Source organism: Lynx canadensis, chromosome A2 (assembly GCF_007474595.2).
Source record: "Lynx canadensis isolate LIC74 chromosome A2, mLynCan4.pri.v2, whole genome shotgun sequence".
Taxonomy (NCBI): domain Eukaryota; kingdom Metazoa; phylum Chordata; class Mammalia; order Carnivora; family Felidae; genus Lynx; species Lynx canadensis.
In genome coordinates, this window is record NC_044304.2 from 75,201,057 (window position 1) to 75,218,797 (window position 17,741).

General features: G+C 41.2%; 1 protein-coding gene and 1 long non-coding RNA gene across 2 annotated transcripts in view; both read left to right on the forward strand.

The window, feature by feature from the left end:
• Nucleotides 1–17,741, forward strand: part of LOC115508747 — a 240,454-nt gene that overhangs the window by 165,034 nt on the left and 57,679 nt on the right. The window lies entirely within an intron of this gene.
• LOC115508754 lies at nucleotides 6,866–16,536 on the forward strand. Its single transcript, XR_003967104.1, has 3 exons — nucleotides 6,866–6,993; nucleotides 13,397–13,481; nucleotides 15,650–16,536. It is a non-coding gene; the product is annotated as an uncharacterized LOC115508754 (long non-coding RNA).

Below are 17,741 nucleotides of genomic sequence, written 5' to 3' on the forward strand. Positions count from 1 at the left end.
AAATGCCCCCCAATTTAGTACTATCGCAGAAAGCTGCTTTCACAGGAGGGAAGGACCAAATTAGGTAAAACTGTACAGAGGACTATAGACTGGTGTGTTGGAGGTGATGCTGCCCAGGGCAGAGCTGATTAGCAAAAGAAAAGGTGCCTTGTTAACCCTGAGGTTACATGCTCTGTCTTAGCCCCTAGGGTAGCTAAGATAAGCAGACATAGCGCCTCCTGTCTGCCATTAACAACCATCTGCCCATCTGCCCAGTGCCAGGATTTTGCTTTATATTGACCCAAACCCCAAACCCCATATATCTTCAAAACCCCCTTTCCCTCATGGCCACGAGTTAAGGTTCACAGTTTCATTGTCTCTTTGGGCACATCCATCATGTTTGTAAGCCTTCTGATCTTAATAAATACAGGGCAAGGATCCTTATTCGGGGCTCATGTCTTTTCCCGGACATGAGCCATCTCTCGCATTTTAATTCTGCATCCTCTCTCTTGCTGGCCAAGAGAGAGCTTTAGACTCGGAGTCAATGACAAAAATGTATTTCAAATGTATGACATTTCTAACTTTATTTAAAGGTCTAGCTATATTTAAAAAGTTTAAACATTTTTCTGATAAATATGAGCATGAAGGCCAAACTTGTTGGTGCCTGAGTGTGTCTGTTGAAGGTCACCATCTGTGAATGACATTCAATGTCATGGTGCCCACAGTAATGATGCAGCGGTAGCATGAAATGCTTTTGTTTAAAGACCATTTCTTCATTTTAGAAGATGGATCTGGAAAGTAATGTCCGCTATTTCACTTCACATTCCTCCTAAAGGACTCACGCGTTGAAGTCCTTTTCTCATTTTATGGCGGGAAACACATAACAAATACGAAAATTTGGTGATCTTCATTTTATCAGATAATATAAAGTATGGACTCCACCACATTTTTTCCTACTTTTGAACATTAAATTTTACCCTGTGCTTTCTGTTAGGAAATCCCAGACCTTTTTCGTCTGCTCTCCATAGTGCTTTTGATCCTCTCTTTTTATTCCATGGCCTCACTGTACTTGTGTATTCTATTTTAGGCCTTCTCAAATAGATTTTGGAAATAGGCAGTTGAAATAAATGAGAAATGATTTGTGCGTTAGGGTTTGTTTCATTTGCAGCTTCAGAGGTTGATAGTTTTGCAAATCTAACTCAAAGTGACATGAAAACTGAGAGAAGATGTTGGCAAATCCCGCTCTGCGATACAAACACAAAACAAGCAGAATTCAAACACACTGAAATGCTGGGACATGAGGTGAAGCTTTCGTTCCCAACATCATCCCTCATGAAACAGGGGTTGTCTTATGTTTCAGTCCTGGGCAACCTCTCGTTTTAGAGGGTGCTCTTCTAATGCTCTACTTTGATCAGACAATACTCCTTAGACAAGGTGTCATCCTGAAATAAACGCAATGCTCGTTTCAGAGGTAGCACTGGTAAAAGACAATAAAGAAGTTTAACATGGATTTGGTAAACAGTACTTGGGAACAAAGTCTCTACCCATTATGTTTACATTGCACACATGTAGAGTAACAGAGTAAATGAAAACAACGCTTTTTAAAAATTTTGTAAGTGGGTAATTTTTTCTTTTTTTCAGATAAAATATTCGGTGACGTCATCATAAGGAGATCCCAAAACAGACACTGGGACCCTGAGATGGCTCAGAAATGTGCTCGAAAGTATACGTTTTAGACGCATGTGAAGAGTTTGAACAAAATTTTTGATGAAATGTCAGGGCACAAAAAACTGTATTTCTCAACTTATTTTGTACTGATATCATTTTTAACTTTGTAGGTGTAATTCAATTAAGATATTAAATATACAAGGGAATACTTGGCTTTTTATCTGTATCACTGCAAGCTTATATATTCAGGTTGCACAATCTCTTCTCTTTTTATTTTACGTCTGAATCTCTCCACTGAAAAATGAGAGATCACCTTATGTTCTGGCAGGCAATAGTGGAGGTATTGCTTATTCCATTATCATCATTTTTAGAAACAGGTGACAATGAGCCATAGAAATTGCAAGCATCCTGCAAATTAAACTGTTTGTTCGAAAGTGACCTATAGACTAGATGGTAATTAACGTATTTTTCTGTACTCCTGATAATATAAAGAACTCCAAGGGATGGTAATTTGAAATGACATTTTTTTTTTTATCACTGACCATGTCCCAACCTTTATGGTTCCTATTGACATATTTAATTTCATTTAGTCCCTGTAACATCCACCTGAGATGGTTGTTACAGGGACAGAATCAATGGATGGAAATATAGCAAATATTAGCAGTAATAAGTGTCACTAAACTTTTTTAATGTTTTCATTATTTTTTTCTCTGTTCTTATTTTCATAATGAATATGTATTATTTTTATAATTTTAAGAAAGCAATAGTGACTGAATCAAAATCTAAACGCTAAGGAATGGTTATACAGAAAGTGATAGATCCAGAGTCATAGTCCAGATTTTTCTCTGCACCACACTCCTCTTAAAACACACTTTTCAGGACTCCATGCATTATACGTCTGTCACCATTGTTTAATTGGGTTGCTAGAATTTACATGGATTGTGTAGTCAGTTGGAAAAAAGAGGACGAAAAACTTGCTTTTCGGTTTATGAATTCATTTGTGCCTACGATCACAACTATTGTGGAAAAAAACCACATCACTTCTTTCATTTTTTCAGTGTTTTACCACCTTTATGAAAATTCTTGAAAAATTTTTATTTGACAAGACCTAGTGCTCTGGAAACATCTGTGTGAGATGTTCTCCCTCATCAGGCAAAATTTCACCTCTAAGGCTAACGAAGAATGGACAAATACAGTATACTGCATTTAGAGGGGGAAAACCTAGCTTAACGTTCTTGCATATGTTTATGCAGTTAAATATTTTGATACTTGATAGTAATCATCCTTTGACAAAATGAAAGTTCAGCAATATTTTATTCCTTCTTTTCCATTGATTATTTTTGGAAGTAAATAAATAAGATACACAAACTTTACAAGACGTTCAAGACCAAAATCCCAAATGGCTCTAACATCTCCCCCGCCCTTAGAAACCCCCAGTTGCTCTAGCCAGTTAGCTCCTTGTGAATGTCCTCCACGCTAGATCAGGTGGCAACTACCCCCAAGGATTGGGGCAGAGTCTCCAAACTCTCCAAGGATCCTGCTGTTATCTGTGAACATACTGGGACCAAATCCTAGAATTCTGAGCCAGCACTGGCATCACCATCTCCCCTCCCTGCACTTTACTAAGAATGGAAAGAAAAGGTTCCTATAACCCTGAGCAGTGTGCCAGGACCGAACACTTGGATTCGCAATAGCCAGACCGATCACACTGTCTGAAGAGCTTTTATACAATCTCCCTTTGTGCCAGTTTTAAGGTTGTGCCCATATTTTTTCAAGGTTTATATAAAGACATAAAAATGGGCCCCACTACCATTAAACAAACATGAAACTCAAACAAAATCACATTAGATATGAACACAGTCGAGAATTGAGGAACTGACCTCTGTCTGCCTGGTCAGCTTGGTTCTGTCTTTCCATCTCAGTCACACAAGTTGGAAAAGTATGATTTTACCTTTTCTTACTATTTTCCTGATGCTCAAATCTCTTCCCTTAAAAGGTTTTCTTGTATGATATCCCTTCTTTTACCGGAGTATAACTTGCGGTTATCATTTCTTTTGTTTTCAAAGAGGAACCAAAAAGTATTTAATAAATGAGTGTTCAATATTTTTATAGTTTTTTTAAAATTTCTACATATTGAGGGGGTAGTTATCTTGTTTGATTGTAAAGTTCTTTCCAGAATCCTGTCGCCCCTGATAGTGGACCAGATGAGTTGTTACAGAGTCTGAAATATTAATAATGAAATATTATAATAATAATAACTTACTTATTCCTGAAAGACTACCTATTTGAACTTGAAATTACCCCAAGAGTTTCCAGGGAACTCATCTAAAATCCTGAGCAGTTCATCAGAGGAATCTGTCTGGTCTGGTCTTTCTGCCGCTGTCCCGGCCTGAACGGAAAGGCAGCTTTGGGTCATGCGGCCGCGTCCTGCTTGTAGGTCACCTGCTCCAGCTCTGCTGCCCCAGTCAGTGTTTCCAGCGCACTTGATGCCAATGCGGAAAGAAGACTGAATGTGATGGTGTGGAAAGGACTTGTCATTTTATAGCAGTACCCTAAGAATCACATTTTGAAAATCCAATTTTTGAACATGTATTCAACGTGACTTATTTGATCATTTGTGGAGGAGAGAGGCGATTATAATGCCATGATTAGAAGCAAAAGCATCATTTTCTGCATGAGGAGTAATACAAATTGAGCTATTACTAATTAAGCATTCAACTAAAGAATCTATTTAAAAAGTCAGGCTGCAGATGAGTAAATATCAGATTATAAAAACATGGCTTCATGTTTCTAATATCACATCATGGTCCAGACAATGCATTTTGGAATGGACAAGTCTCTATCGGATCCCCCTCTATGACATAGTAATAAGCCATGTGAGTTAAGGCAAATAACTGAACTTCTTCAAGCCTTAATTTCTCCATCTGCAAATTTGGAAAAAGACGATTTTCTGTATAGGGCTGTTGAGGAATGAATGAGATAAGGCGCTGAAACTGGTCAGCATGGTATCTGGCCCTCAGTGAATCTTAGCTAATATTTTTATTCTCTTTAATGGGATGGTTTCAGGCCATTTTATCAAATTATTCCACAAAACAAAATGTATGGATTTTGTAAGCAATAGGTATTATAAATTAAAAAAGCAAGAGAGCTCATAATTCCAAGACGTTTTGTGTCTCCTACAGCCACACGCCGAAACACATAGGGCCCAATGACGGCACAATCTAGAATAGTTGTCCTGTAGACTAGAAGCTTTTCGAGTTTGGGGGTTGTGTCTTCTTTACCCCTTTTCTGGCATCCAGCATAGAAACTGTGTTCAATAAGTGTTTGCTGAGACAACAAATGAACAAATGAAAATGTAAAGCCCTGCAGACAGACTCTTTTCACGGACTGTGGAGCTAAAATGATTTGTTGAGTTCATAGTTCCATTCAACTGGACCATCTTTAAGAAATATCACAAGACTCGCAATGGCACGGATTTTTAATAGTCTTACCCTGCCCTCTAAGAAGCCAGAGTAATAAAATAAGAGGGGTTGTTGATATTTTATGGTCAATTACTGTAAGAGTAAAAATTTTTGCACTGCAGTAAGGGTGAGATCCAAAGCAATCACAGATTTTGCAGGTTATTAGAGAAAGAAGCACTACTCATTAAGAATTCATACTAGAGGTACTTAATCAAAGTGTTTCTCTTAAAGAGACCATCTATAAGAAGAGCATCTTGAACCCGTAACTCACACCAAGGGTTTAAAGACACCATCCTAAAAATAATTTTAATTTCAAGCCTTGGTCTATTTGTGCATGTGCGTATTGTCAAAACATAGAATTTCAGTTTACTTGCAAGCAGGTAAGTAAATAAGCCATTTTCAAAGTAATTCATCTCCATACAGAGTTTCCAGTAGCTGCAAAATGGCTCTCTGTATGCTGACTTGATCATATAGATCATTTGTTTTCTCTAAAAAGCATCTCTTGGTTTTTTATTCACACGATCAAAGTAGAACAAAGTTACTTACCCTGGGGAGTTACTATGAGCTTAGTTCCTTCTGCAAATATCTTGATCCAGCCTGATTCATCACACTGGTTAGAGCTTCTACAAAAACGTCAGCCTTGTCCTGAGCCTCATGGCATGACCAGCAAGTAGAAACCTTGTCCTGGCAATTTGATCTTCTGGACTCCCTTGGAAGTCCTTGAATATAGGCTTCATGGCGTCTGACATTTTATAAGTTTTTCTCAGATTAGTTGATAAAAATCTCTGTTTTCCAAGGAGGCAGTAATTACAGAAAGTGCTGATAGAAAATGGAAACAATTAGAGCACAAGTAAAAAGAGGAGAGAGAGAGAGAGAGAGATTGGGAGTAACTTGTCATCCAACTATTCATTTAAATTACCAGGAGGGACACCTGGGTGGCTCAGTCGGTTGAGTGTCCGACTTTGGCCTAGGTCATGATCTTGCCTTTGCCAAGTTCCAGTCCCATGTCGGGCTCTGTGCTGATGGCTCAGAGTCTGGAGCCTGTTTCAGATTCTGTCTCTCCCTCACTCTTTCTCAAAAACAAAAATAAACATTAAAAAAAAAATTAAATTACCAGGAAAAGTGTTCAGTCAATTAAGATGTTTTGATTTCCAGGTGTTCAAGTGTGTGAAACTACTCAGAGATCACATCAAAGGAAAAGCCCTTCTCTTCTCAGAAACACCAGACTGGCTCTGTTAGCAATCTGGGATTGTATTTCTAAAGGAGGAAACTCTTTAGTAACCAAAAATACAAAAGTACCAACAGAAATATACTTGAGAAATGTGAACAGTGGTCTCTAGTTTTAAATCATCTACTTTTACCGTTTGACAAGATGATTCTCTACCACACAATGCAAAATGAGAAATAATTTGTGTAATGGCATTCCCCGCCCCCCCCCCCGAAATAAAAGAAGAAATCTGTAGAAGTCTTTCTTCCATGAAATACTAGATTCCTATTTAAACCATAATTTGAAAACAAAATCCAGTTCTCTGATATGTTGAAAAGAAGAAGTGATTCTGTGAGCTTCAGAAATGCACTTGTAGCCGTCTCTCTGTGGTTAACTAGCTCTGGCCGAGCTTTTGCCATCACTGGGTCTCTGCATCCCCATTGGTTGTGTGGGCATTGGACTCTGTATGTCCAAAGGGCCCTTGCTGTTCTAACAGCTCATAATCTGTGACTAAGGACAGGAAAGGTTGGGCTGTGGTTGCTCAAGTGAGAAAGAAGTTGAGAGTTAGTAATAGAGAAGGTTTTCTTACAGGTCCTTCTGACTCTGTGATATTGTGAGATCCCAGTGGGCACCATATTAGGTGGCCTTATCGGACTTCAGGACATTTTTGATTATCAGGTAAAAGCCTCCATTTTCTTTCTTACCTGTGTCCAAGCCAGAATTGGACTAGTCTTACAGGTAATATTGGTTAATAGGATTGGATATAGGATTCGTTTCAGGGGCCCTGCTTCTTTTCATTGTTACCAGTGGGTCTACTTGAGGGAATCCCCAGAGTACATGCAACACATGTCAACTGTTCTGTCTGGTGTTTGGGGAGAGGAGAGTTGATCCTGAGAGATTCTCATTTTGGTGGCTCCATTTGAGAACCAAAGGAGTAAAATCAGAGGCGGTTGAATAAATTGGAAGTGGACATAAAAACAGTAAGAAGATAAGCAAGGGGGTATAGTCAACATACGAGCCCAAGCCAAAGACCCACATAAATCCATTTGGTTGGCATTGCCAGTGGTTGGTCAGAATGGACTCTAAGAGGGGGGCATGAATCAGGACTGGGAAGGCAGGGCCAGGCCTCATTCTTCAGAGGCCAGGACGTGAAAGGAAAGTTTGTTTTAGAACCAATGAAAGAGCTTCTCTGTAAGACCTGTCTCAATGTTATTTTATTATGTCCCTGGTATAAAGAACCAACAGATCCCAGCACCTCACCAAGACAACTATGTAATAATAATTCAATGTGATCTTCCTTTTGGGGGCAATACCTCCACAATTTTCCTTTAGGTTTTGCTTCAAACACACGTACCCTTGAGCTCTTTTTCATCCCTGAGTTATAGATTTTTCACCAAATTTCACGAGTGTGGCAGCTATATAGCTATCATGAGAATTGGAAGAAAACTCTTACTACTGTATAATAAGAAATGAGATAATAACCTCAAAACATTATGCAGGGGCGCCTGGGTGGCGCAGTCGGTTAAGCGTCCGACTTCAGCCAGGTCACGATCTCGTGGTCCGTGAGTTCGAGCCCCGCGTCAGGCTCTGGGCTGATGGCTCAGAGCCTGGAGCCTGTTTCCGATTCTGTGTCTCCCTCTCTCTCTGCCCCTCCCCCGTTCATGCTCTGTCTCTCTCTGTCCCAAAAATAAATAAACGTTGAAAAAAAAATTAAAAAAAAAAAACAAAAAACATTATGCAGAAGTATGTACATTTACATGGACATCTTATAGATCATTAGTTTGTAGAAAGTTCCCAAAGCTTGTTGAAATTTAATAATTAATGTAGTTATTGCTTTAGATTATATGACGTTTCTATACTCTGCTGTGAATGAAGAAAAATCTTGGAGGAAGAATTCACAATTCTTAACTTTTCAAAATAAAGCAGACTTTACTGTTGTTTGGAGGACGATGTAAGATGTGACTTTTAAAGAGCCCCTGAGCTCCTTTGTTAGCTGAGATGGCTCAGGGAAGAAGCTCGGTTGTAATGGGAACTGACACTGTGATGTGCTGACCCTGTGCTCGCACTGTCCTGTGTGGAACCTCCTTCGGTCCCCAGCAACCCTATGAGAAAGATCTGGTAACGTTCCTGGATCGTGCTGTCAGTTAAGTGGCTGAGCGGGAATTCAAATCCAGGTTTTTATCACTCCAAAGGCCTTATGGGGGCCCCCGGGTGGCTCAGTTGGTTAAGCATCTGACTTCAGCTCAGGTCATGATCTCGAGGTTCATGAGTTCGAGCCCCGCATCAGGCTCTGTGCTGACAGCTAGGAGCCTGGAGTGTGCTTTGGGTCCTGTGTCTCCTTCTCTCTCTGTCCTTCCCCTGCTCATGCTATCTCTCTCTCTCTCTCTCTCTCTCTCTCTCAAACAAACAAAGAAAAACAACAAAGGCTTTGTGGTTTTCATCATTCTCCTATTCATTCATTCATTCATTCATTATTCATTCAAAACCAGCAAACCATTTTGCACATTGGATATGGCTTCCTTCCCAGGAAGCTTCTCATAGACGGAGAAGTGGAAAATTCAGGACACTTACAAAAGCCATCCAGTCCCCAGGAGTGATAAGAATAGATGATAAAGTGACCTAACTAGAAGAAACATCAGATTACATCCTTGGGCTCCTAGCACAGACCTTGCTAAGGATACAGATGCAGGAGACAAGTCCTGTAGAGACAGTGGCCAGGTCCCTGTGGGAGGCAGAAAGGCGTGTGTATGTGTTTGCAGGGGTGTGGGGTCATGGGAGGGTTTTTGTTCAGTGTTACTGGCACATTTCCATACAGTGGATCCCAGCAGGCGCAGTAATACAGCCCAGCATCGTCCTCACTAATTTTGTGTATCCTCAGGCTCGCTGGCAAATCCCTCTGTCGTTTCCTGGCTTCATATTTTTCCTCACTAATACCTTGTTCGTGGACCACATTTTCATTTGAGGAAATATACAGAATGCGTTTTAGAGGCTGGTCTGGCCTCTGTCGATACCAGTGTATATTTACGTTTTTCTTTAAGACACCCGTTTTTACTTGGCATTCTAAAAATGCTGTGTTTCCTTTTTTCTTGGTAATGGATGGTATGAATTGTGTTATGAAAATGCCTCCATTTGTATCTGAAAGAAAAACCAAAGCAACAATTAGCAAAATTTAGACATTCATTGAAATAATACACCTTTCTTCCCCATTAATGAAAAGCTTGGGGTCAGGGGGTCAACATTTTCTTCCGGAAGAATTCAAGGTCATGGTGAAATTTGTAGTTTACTTTGAATGACCATGTGGGTGGCCTTCTGCCCACATGGGCCACTACATTGTCGATGCTTAATATCACCTTTCTTCACTGAATGAAATGCCCCGTGGGTAGAGCCACTCACAGCTGCAAAGGGAGGCCACCAGGACCAGCCAGGACAGGAGCCACATTCTGCCAGCACTTGTCAGGAGAGGTGGTTGAATACGGGGCTGATCACAGCGCAGATCTGGTGGCTGTTGCCGTAAGAGGAAGTGGTGCTCTGAGCACACAGCTAAGAACCAGAGGAAGAGACCGACAGAATTTACCCCAAATCATCCTGCAAATAAGGCTACTAACCTGCTTTATCAGCAGATTTCTCTCATTACTGTGCATTTGTTATCCAATGATATTAATGTAAAGAAGCCATTTTCCTGGTAAAGGACTATTGTCCTTCACCAGTTCAAATCAGAGAGTGGGAGGTGGGGGGTAATTCTTACAGTTCTCTTCTTCTATGAGTTATGAATTATCTGCTTCCTCTCTCTGTCTCTATGTCTGTCACTCTCTCTCTCTCTCTCTCTCTCTCTGTCATTCTTTCTTTCTCTCTCATATCTTTCCATTGTCATTTGGGTAATATCTAGTGGCCCATAGTCTTTCCTTATTTCTCTTAAATCCACTGATGAGCCTTTCAGGGCATTCTTCCTATCTGTCACTGTTTTTTATTTCTTGCATTTCCTTTGATTCTTTCCATCTCTCTAATGAAATGATTTGCCTGATCTTGCATCTTGTTTACTTTTCCTATTAGATTAGATCCTTTAAAGCGTTCATCAAAATTATTTTAAGTTCCCTGATGGTTCCAACATCTTCTGTCATGTCTCAGTCTGGTTCTGGTGACTGGTCTGGGTCCTCACACTGTGTTTCCTCTTGACTTGCTCTACACCTCTGGGTGTCTGGCTGGAAGCTGGCCACGTTGTGTGGTAGAGTAGATACTGAGATAAATATGTTTTGTGCTTGAAAACGAACACACCTTGGGGTGCCTGGGTGGCTCAGTCGGTTAAGCATCCAACTTCGGCTCAGGTCATGATCTCATGGTTCGTGGGTTTGAGTCCTGCATCCGGCTCTGTGCTGACAGCTCAGAACCTGGAGCCTGCTTCAGATTCTATGTTTCTGTCTCTCTTTCTCTGCCCTGCCCCTCCCCTCCCCTGCTCATGCTCTGTCTCTCTGTCTAAAAACTAAGTAAACAAAAAATTAAAAAATAAAGTGGACAAAATGAATATTACATTGCAAAAATGTTGTGATCATTATATATATATGTAATATGTATACATAATATACATAATATAATATATATGTGATATTGGCAACATGTTTCCTGGCACTCAGTGATTTCTTCTTTGGATTTGAGCAACATAAACTTTTGGGTAATCTCCAGACAGTTATCTGACTTGGTCCAGATGTTGAACATAGTCTGAGTTTTCAGAGGTTGAGGAAAACGTCCTGGGAAGTGGAGGCCAGCCCTGAGCACAAGCCAAGAAGCTGGCCACGGTGCTCACATAGGGAAGGATGTGGGTAGACACAGACCTGAGAAGAGGTTCCGTGTGGGTTGTCCGGGCACCTCTTGACCTATGTGTCCAGCTGACACAGTAGTAAATACCCACATTTCCTTTTCTTGCGGATTTATTCTCAAGGTCAAAATGGACCCGGGAACACTGTTTTTGGCGACAGAGCCTCATGGTTGATAAAAATCTGTCAGGCTATGCTTCAATCAGTACGAGTGGCTGGATATCATCTTAGGCAGTCTTTGGACTTTTTCTATATTTCTCAGAAAGATTAGCATTTCAGATCGCTCCAACTTAAACTGTCAAACACAAACTGGGCTCAACAAAGAGTTCTGAACACCTGCTTTATAAAGATGCACCATTAAATCATGTCTTTGCTCTCCCACCAAAAGTTGAAATGAGTGAGGAGCTGGTCTGAGCTCAGATGGAGAAGAACATCAGTACTTCCAACACTGACATCTTGCTGAGGAGGCAGGAAAACAAAAGCTTGATGACCAGATGGTTCAGTCAGGCGGGGGAAGGGTGTGATCTGACCCAGGTGGGTCACATGGTCTCTACAGGCCACCCCGTGCTGGCTGCACACCAGATAGGACACCCTGGGGGTGCGCGGAAAATCAGGGGAGACAGCCTTGATTATGTGCTGGTTTGGGGATGATGAGATTGCCTTATTTCCTTCGCACACCCTGTGCCCCTCCCAGGGTTGCATACAGTACATAGGAAAAGACGCCTTTTGTGTTCAGTATGAAACCTTTCACCTTCTGGTTTCAGGGCGGAGTGATGTGAAACAGTGCAGCAATTTCCAATAACTATATCCAATACTGAGATCCCTATTGATATTGTTTGGATGCCACAATAATTCCAAAGGCATGAGCAGTAGAATGCATTTAAAAACTTAATTTGTCCCCCACAGTACAGATGCAATGTCAGAAAATCCTAATTTCAATGTCCTATCATTCACTTGTTTGGGACAACACCAGATAGACTAAAGTGTAGACTGGGTCATGGCTTGAAGTCTGCCTAGACCTTGTAGCCTCTCTCATGAATATGTCAATACCTAGATCTTCTAGAAGTAATTTTGGTATGGAATAACATTAATAGTACTATTTTTTGAGCATCTGCTATCTTTTAGGCGCTGTGCCTTATGTATGTTATCTCATTTTCTCCTCTCAAAGGTCTGAAGACCTTATAGTCTGTTGTACAGATGTAGAAAATGCACCAAACAGATATTAACTCATGTATCCAGAGTCACAAAGCTGGTATCTGCGGGACCCTGGGAACTCAGTGAAAAACTCCTGTGGAAAAAGGGAAAACACAATGATAACAACATAGGTCTCCCATGACTATACCACTGTAGGGCAAACACCATTTTCAGTGCGGTACATTTATTTATGGTTTTTCTTCCGCAGCATATACATATACAGACACACATAAAATTATATGATTATATTCAAAAAACTAATTATACACCTATATAAATTTAAATTGTATGTACACATACATATATATAATTTAAGTGGTCATTTACTTAGACTTTATACGATTTAGCTTTATTTTGAACTTATTGTTTTTATAGCTGAAATTTATAAATAATTAAATATACCCTTGTACACATCTTACAGTGTATGTTTCATAAGAAATTATATATAAAATCATTGTAAACCTTTTAAAAATCAGAAGAAGTGCAAAAAATAAAAATAAATATTATCCACAACAGGCTTTACCACTCTTAAAACTCTTAAATTTACCTTGATTTTATTAACATATCATTCACATATCTGTGAGCTGATCACATATGCAGTTCTTTATTCTTTTATTTTTCTCAATATTTTCAAGCTAATATTTTCTCTTTTTTTAATATTTTTAAGGTTTATTTATTTTTGAGAGAGAGAGAGAGAAAGAGACAGAACACAAGTGGGGGGAGGGGCAGAGAGAGACATACACACACACACACACACACACAGAATCCACAGCAGCTCCAGGCTCTGAGCTGTCAGCACAGAGCCTGATGCAGGGCTCGAACCCACCAACCGTGAGATCATGACCTGAGCCGAAGTCGGATGCTCAACCGATTGAGCCACCCAGGCGCCCCTCAAGCTAGTATTTTCAGCCTTATTCCCTAAAGTCCCTATTTTTGGTAGACACCTAGTGTTGCATATTTTGGGTGCAACATGAATTAACTTCACCGTTTTCCCACCATGGACACCCCTGGGAGGGTAATGAGAAGCTGATACAGCCTCAACCCTTTTGTATTACTCATAAATGACCCTGTACTTTTAGGTCCTGACTTCTCCAACTGTGAAGTACGCAGGGATCCTGCAGGAACCTTGTGAAACGAGATCGGCATTCAGGAGGCCTGGCTGAGGTTTGATTTTCTGCATTTGTAACAAGCTCCTAGGTGAAGTGAAGGCTGATGGTCCACGAATCAAATGTTGGGCAACAAAAAGTTAGAATACACATCCAAATGATTTCATTTTCAAATAGGCAATAATAACCCATATAATCGTTGCAATGCCCCAATATATTGAGCATGAGGCATGCTCCAAGCGTCGTGAGAACTTTATACACATTATTGACGTTACTTCTCTCAGGACCTCCTTCAGGTTAACATGTTTCCATTTTAAAATAAGGAAAATAAGTCAGAGATATGTTATACAATTTATTCAGAATAAGTTCATAAATGGGGAGAGTGGCTATGTAATGAAGGGTCTTTGAAGAAACACTAAGAAATAGGGAAACCTATAGTAACAATAAATGTCACTCTCAGTGTATCATTCTATGGAGGTGATTGACGAACTACTTCTGTGTAGGGCCACACGATAACATTTTAGGGTTTTGGGGTCTCTGTTGCAACCATTCAAGTCTGGCATTTAGTGCAAAAGTCACTATAGACAATTTATGAACATATGGACAAGGTGGTGTTTCAGTAAAACTTTATTACAAAATTAGGGGCTGCTGGGTATGAATATAGTTTGCTGACTTCCTGTTCCATGGCAACCATTATGGCTAATTGTAGTGTCTTGGTTTGTATTTTTTATGGAAGATACAGAGTAGTAATATTATTACACAGAAAATGAAAAATATATAACAATTTTAAGTGTGTCATATGTATATATAGCTATATTCTATATTATTATATACACAATGTCATTATTAAATGTATAGATCAATAAAATATTGAGGATTATGTATACATAATAGATTTTTATTAAATTTTAAAAAATCTTTAAATGTACCAAGAAGAATTAAAAGCACCTCTCTTTCCAGAGACATCCACTCTTTAAACTTTGAAGAATTCCTTTGCGTTAGTTCTTTTTATGTATTTGAAAGCATATTACATAAACCAGTTCTGTGTTTAACCTTTTCCTTGAATATGTGGTGAATATGTTCCAGGTTCTTATAGTTGATCCAAAAAACATGTTTTTAATGGCTCCATAATATTTTGTCACTTCAAGGTCTCACAGATGATGGCCTCTTTCCCTCCCGTCACCACTGTAGGAGTTCCTGGTGGTTTTGTGTTGAAAAGTCAGGGTGGCTCTCCCTCCTGAGATCAGTCTCCGTGGGGCCACTTCAGGTGAATTCTGCCCTGCTATTCTCATTATTAAGTGATATAATCTGTGTAAAGCATTTGACACAGATACGATAAGAAGCTAGGTACTTCTTTTCATCCCCTTCTTTCTGGAAACGGTTCACATTCTCTGACTCTATATTCCCCTCAGGGATCTTCCTACCGTTGCTTCTGTAGACGTGTTGGGGGACAGGTGAGGCCCTTTGAGACCCAGGCCCTCCGGGTCCTCCAGCTGGGGACCCACCACTGTCAGGAATCATGATGGACAGAAAGCGGGACACAAGATCCGGAGTTTGCCCCTGGGAAGGAAGACATTCAGTTTCCGTAGCCTCTCTGCACGTGATAGAAGCACCTGATCTGTAGAATGAGAAACAGAATGAATGTGTTGTCATTATCTCAGGAAGCAGGGATAAAGTGCATGGCAATTATGTGGTCAGATGTTCACATTTACCAAAGGTACCAAAATTTTTGCCAAGTAAAGGTTTTTTTCTCATCGTTGACAGTGAACTCTAAAGAGGTGGGAGAGGAGTTGAAGTTTTTTTGTTTTTGTTTTTCTTGAGAGAGAGAGAGAGAGAGCTCAAGTGAGGGAGGGTCAGAGAGAGAGGGAGAGAGAGAATCCTAAGCAGGCTCGTGTCCAGTGCGGAGCTTAACTCGGGGTTCCATCTCACGACCTTTGATCATGACCTGAACTAAGATCAAGAGTCTGATGCTCAAATGACTGAGCCACCCGGGCGCCCCAAGAGAGGGAGTTTTATAGCTTCACACATAACACAGTGTGTTTCCTTATTTTTGAAAACTCATAGCCATCCAGTTACTAATCACAGATTTCAATTCTCAATAATTATTTTGTGTTTTATTGATGTGTGAAGGACATGCCTTTCTCTTCTTTACAGATGTAGAGACTGTGTATTATCTATCTTGTTACCAATCTGATTCTTATTCAGCATCTTTCTTTCTCTTTGTAGAACCCTGGAGACTAAGTCTTGAAGGCATATCCGCCATGTTGGAAGCATGTGAGGTGCTCAGGGCTGTTTAAAAGTACAACTCTGGTTTTGTCCCCGTATCGATCCCTGGATGTGGAGTGAGGCACTGTCTATCTCTCCAGGATACAGAATTTATACCTTGGTGTCTCCTATTCCCCAAAGAGCTGGTTGCTTACTTGAGGGTTTCACGGTCACTAGATTCCTTCAGGATGGCCTCAGTTATTACGTCTGACAGATCATTCCACCTGTGAAGAACTGTAATGCCCGTGAATTAAATCAGAAAGTAAAAATGACAGGAAATATTTATGTCCTTTCCTCTCTTCATTCTGAGCCACTCGGGTGCTAGAAACCTCTGTCTCTACAGTGAATTAACAGACACATGGATTTTTCCCTGATCCAACCACACTGTGTTTTCAGAGTTCCCAGACAGCTGAATCCAGCGGGAACCAGTGTCAAACTGCTTTCACGGGGACCGTCATTGCTGGTATCACGTGGGGGTCACTGTGCAAGCAGAATCTACAGTGTCTTCCTGCAAAGGTCAGGAACTACTGCAGAGGGAGAGGCTCCGGCTGGGCACCGGGCTGTGCGGCCTCTGTGGTTGCCCATGTGGAGAAGGATGTGGGTGGACCCAGACCCGAGCACGGTTCTTGTGCAGCTTCTCCTGGCAACTCTGGTGCTGTGGCTCCAGTCCCAGCAGGCACAGAAGTACACAGCCTCATCTTCTTGCTCTAAGAAATTTATTTTCAAGGTTGCAGTGGAAGTGTGAGCGTTTTTACTTGCCTCAAGTTTGTCGCTCTTCCCTCCTAAAGAAACTCGAACGGGCTGTGTTGAGACGAGTGTCAGATGTTCTATCTCTTGATCTGGCTTCTGCCGGTACCAGTGTATGGCTCTGTCGATGACCTCAGTGGACATCTTGCACGATATGTGTGCACTCTTCCCCCTTGCTCTGGAAATTGATATTTCAGGTTGTTCCAGTTTCCCCTGCCCAAGGCCAACTGCAAGCCAAGAAGAGAAATCCCCATGAGCAAAAGATATGGAAAAAGGCAACAATAAAGAATTTCTCAAGTCTCTCCTGTAGACTGAAGTGACTGGGGGACACTCACAGGCCCAGAGAGATGAGAAGATGACGGCCTCCAGCAGTGACATCCCGCGGGCCAGGCTGGCTCCCCAGGGACAAGGTAAGAAGTGAGGTCCCCGTGAGCAGGAGTGGGCAGGCCAGTGATAGGAGGGCGGAGCTGGTTCAGGATTTAGAAGAAGTGGTGGCTTAGAGAGTTTCCTGATCAACCACAGGTATGAGCAGTTCTGGGGCTTCCGGGTCCCATGAGTGCTGGGCAGACGGGGTAAGAGGGCACCCAATCTGGAAAGAGATCCCGGTACCAATGTGTCTGTCTGGGGTGGGGCAGGATGGTTCTCACACCCACTCAGCCATTCCCCCTGGGATCCCAAACCCCAGAGACATTGCCCAGAGACATGGGGCCATGCCTGCTGGGTTCAGCCCCCGTGTGTATCTGCCTCTCATTTGCTGTTGACTCGCGACTCGGATGGGAAACCTGACCTTTACTCTTCTGTAACAACCACAACAACACAACAATCAGAGACTGAAATATTTCATCGATGATTTGAATATGCCACATGAACAAGCACCAGAGTATCTTTGGGTCTTGTAAGTTAATTGTGATGTCACCAGGCAGATGAGGACTCAGAGAAATCAAATTTCGTTTATAATCTGGGTGCCTCCAGGAAGGGAGTAAGCTGCAATTGCTGGGGGTCGTGGGTCAGGGCAGTCTCTGGAAACCAGCTTCTACTTGCCCTGGGCCTTGCCACTGTCTCATGAGCACGATGTCACATGTGGGATCATTTTCAAAGCAATGTTGTGTTTCAAACGTAATGGTAAGTGCTAAAATTAATGTACATCCAATGTCCATTGTGGACTTGCTTTTGTTAGGCATATTTCTGAAGGTTTTCCTGTATAATTTATGTAATCCTCTCCCCTGTCCCAGGAGATGGCTGTTGTGATTAATCTCCATGTCACAGATGAGGACATTAGCAGGTAGGGTCCTGTGGCAGACCTGTC